General features: G+C 50.3%; 1 long non-coding RNA gene across 1 annotated transcript; it reads right to left on the minus strand.

Annotated features, from left to right (window-relative positions):
- Positions 1 to 701: 701 nt before the first annotated feature.
- Positions 702 to 1,721, minus strand: LOC127310917 (uncharacterized). Its single transcript, XR_011747366.1, has 3 exons — positions 1,442 to 1,721; positions 1,229 to 1,339; positions 702 to 1,111 (listed from the first exon to the last, which is right to left on the minus strand). It is a non-coding gene; the product is annotated as an uncharacterized lncRNA (long non-coding RNA).
- Positions 1,722 to 3,564: the final 1,843 nt, after the last annotated feature.

The raw sequence follows: 3,564 nt of genomic DNA on the forward strand, positions 1-3,564 counted from the left end.
TCTAGGCGGGAGGCGCGGACAACCGCGTCAGTCGACGTGCTCTTCTGGGCTCCCCCAGCTGCGCCAACATCCGACGGAGTTGGCTCCTTAGCAAACGCAGGGTCGGCGGCCAGCTCTGATCGCCTTTCCTTGAGCGGTGCTGGTCCAGTCGCTGCAGCGCCGGAACCGCTTGGCCCTTTCGTCCCTTTAGCGGCGACCTGCTCCTTCTCCGTTTAGGCCCCCACCTTCGACGATTCAGGCTGCGCGGTCTCCTTTGCCTTGGTCTTGGCGGCTTGTGTCGATTCGGCCTCTCACTGGTGGAAAAAAGGGCTTTGGTCGCGGTTGGCAACTGCCATTAGTCGCGGTGGCCCAACCGCGACCAAAGCAGCGCGACTAAAGGCCCCCCCCTTTAGTCGCGGTTCCTTACGAACCGCGACTAAAGGCCCGTCCACGTGGGCCGCAGGCGAGCGCCAGGGCGGAGGACCTTTAGTCGCGGTTCTTCTGGCCAACCGCGACTAAAGGCCTCCGCCGGGTTTAGGGTTTTAGCCCCCCTCCCCCTAAATCTGGTTTCTTTTTAATTTGTATTGTTTTATTTCTTTTGGGTTTTAATTTTGAAGGAGTTTCACATATTCTACGGTACTGTATACATACATGCATATGAATGTACAATTTCAAACAAATTTGAAATTAGAACCAAAAAGAATTCAAGAGGAATATACAATATATATTCAATATCGGATGGCCATATACAATATATATTCAATATCGGATGACCATATACAATTTTGAACAAGTTAGTTACAAATTCTGGTGCATATAAAGTTCTACGTCATCGTAATAGTGTTCTCCTCTAGGATCGATGACTTCCCTCGCCAACCATCCAGCTAGTTCCTCTTGAAGTGGTCGGAAGCGAGCTTCTGGACTAAGCGTCTTCCGGAGGTTATTCCTCAGGATGTTGTTCTCACAGTTCTGGTCCCGCTCATTGCAGTATCTCCGGATCCTCTCACAAACATAGTATCCACATAGATTGGTCCCCGGTGGCTGAGTATCCCCAGTCGTCCGCACTGCCATTTTAAAGTGTAGCTCTTTTTTGAATTCACCGACCTTGGTATCTACGAACCGTCTCCAAACCCTACGAGGCAAAGAAAATTAAATAAACAAGAGAGTTATTAATTAGTTACTTGATATTAGGAAATGATGAACGAAATAGGCCGATCGATATAGAGCGCAAATGAATGAAAATAATTACTTTTGCATCATTTTTCTCATGTCGCCCCAAAGCGCCGGATCCATATTCAGAGAGTCGTGGACGAGAACTGAGGAGGTCTGAACTTTAATTACCATAAGAATCCAGTGGAACCTGCGGACACGATACATGCACAGTCATGCATAACTCATCGATTAGCCACATACCATGCATGGAGTAAACAAAAGAGAATGTGCTCAAGACAGAAACACTCACCCAAAATGGTAAGGAAATAGAATATCACTTTTCTGTTGCTGTTTTCTAATAAACCGCCACAGGTCATCCTCCACGTCGGCGGGGTGGTGTTCTAACACATGTGAATTAACGATGTGTGGGTCAATGAACCCAACATCATGGATGTTCCTTATTCGCATTTCCCGCTTCTTCATTCTGCATAATAGCGTACACAACAAGATAGTTAGGACAGTGCAGGCAATGAACGAGATGGGGTAGAAATTAATAAATCACTTACAGAACGTAGCAACTGATGATAGATTTGTCGAGCTCGCGCAGATTGAACAGCTGGAACAATTCACTCAGAGGAATTTGTACCCAGTAATGTTTGAAGTGATGCTCATATTTAACTTCCGCATAGATATAGTCTTTGGCGTTTTTATGTTTTATGTAACCCTTGTACCAATTTAGCAGACCTAGCATTTGTCGAGGTAGATCCCCTTCCTGCGCAGGCTCGACGAGAGGGCCATTCTTCACATATGTAAATACTACGTCCTTCATTGGCGCCTCATCAAGGCCTAGCAAAGGCACGAAGAGTGATACCTAACTCGGCCGCTTGTTCTCTGGCACTCGTTACAGTCAATCCATGTGTTGCCGCAGCTGCTATGATATCGGGGGCATCCGGATCGGCGGCTTGCACTATGAGCGGGGCGATCGATTGTTTACTTTGTTCCCCGAGCTGGGCAACTTCTTTCCCCCTTTCTAATTTTGACTCGGCCTCGTCCTTCAAGGCTTTCTTCTCCGCCAACTCTTTCCTGTTCTTGAACGCGAGTGCTTGCCTACGAAGTTCACGTAAATAGTCGTCAGGCAGATTCTTCGCGGCTTGGGACGATGTGTTCAAAAATGACTTAGCCCACTGCTTTTCCTTGTCAGAATATACTGGCTTGGGCTCGCCCTCTATTTTCTTCTTGACGCTCGCCTTCCAATTCTCTAAATCAGCAGCCGCGCCCGCCTCGACTTCCTCGGCACTACTTTCCCAAGACCTTCTGGGGAGAGGCTTCAGTGATACCTCCGGTACCTTTGTTTTCTTAGGTACGTAAGGGTCCGGGTTAATAACCCAGGACTGCTTCTGCTTCTTCGCCGGAGGTGGATTGGGGGGCGGTGTCTGCTGATCACCCGCCGGACGAGGACTAGGGGGCGGCGTCTGCTTACCCGCCGGACGAGGACTGGGGGGCGGCGTCGACTGACGTGAAGGAGGTGTATTAGGTGAAGCACCACCACCACCGCCGCCACCGCCACCGTCACCGCCACCGCCACCGCCAGCACCACCACCGTAGGGGGGTGGACTTGTTGGCGCCTCGCCTGGAAACTTGATAAACTTCTTCTGCCATAGAATGAACTGGCGCTTGACATCTCCAAGTCTTTTTACCCCTTCAGGTGTAGCAATGTCAATGTCCAGGTCCTCAAACCCTTGGACTATCTCCTCCACCGTCACACGAGCATAGCCATCTTGAATGGGGTTGTTGTGGTGGAGTGCTCCAGGTGGCAAAGCACTGCCGATGGCTACCTTCATGGACATGTTCCCGATAGGATAATACAGATGACATGCTTTCATCTCCTTTATATCGTCCACGGGGTAGCGAGGAGGCTCCGGTGCAGTAATTTCGACCACCAGAGGCTCCGGTGCAGTAATTTCTATCGTCGGTGCACCAGCCGGTGAGGCCTCCGTGGAAGCCACGCTGCTTCTTCTCCGCTGCTGGCTTCCGAGATCCATTGGATGATCTTCAGCATGCTGCGCCCGAGCTGCATCTCTTTCGGTGACTAGTACACTCACGGTTTTCTTCATCACATCCATTTCCGTTACCAACTTCGCCACAACATCTGCATCCCGATCCATCTTTCTCTTACGGCTTCTGTAACCGTACGGGTCATCGTTCTGGGGGAACCCTATTTTCCACGGAATGGGCCCCATGCCTCGTATACGTCCTCCGTGTTCAGGATTCCCGAGGGCTTTTGTCGTGGCGTCGTTCTCTCTGTTGAACCTGATCCTCCCTCTTGAGCCTCCCTCATTGCCTCAATAAGCTTTTGGGTGGGTGTAATTATTTTGCCCTGATAAACACACTCCCCTGTCTCCGGGTTCAGCGATCCCCCATGCCCGTACCACC

Source organism: Lolium perenne, chromosome 6 (assembly GCF_019359855.2).
Source record: "Lolium perenne isolate Kyuss_39 chromosome 6, Kyuss_2.0, whole genome shotgun sequence".
Lineage (NCBI taxonomy): Eukaryota > Viridiplantae > Streptophyta > Magnoliopsida > Poales > Poaceae > Lolium > Lolium perenne.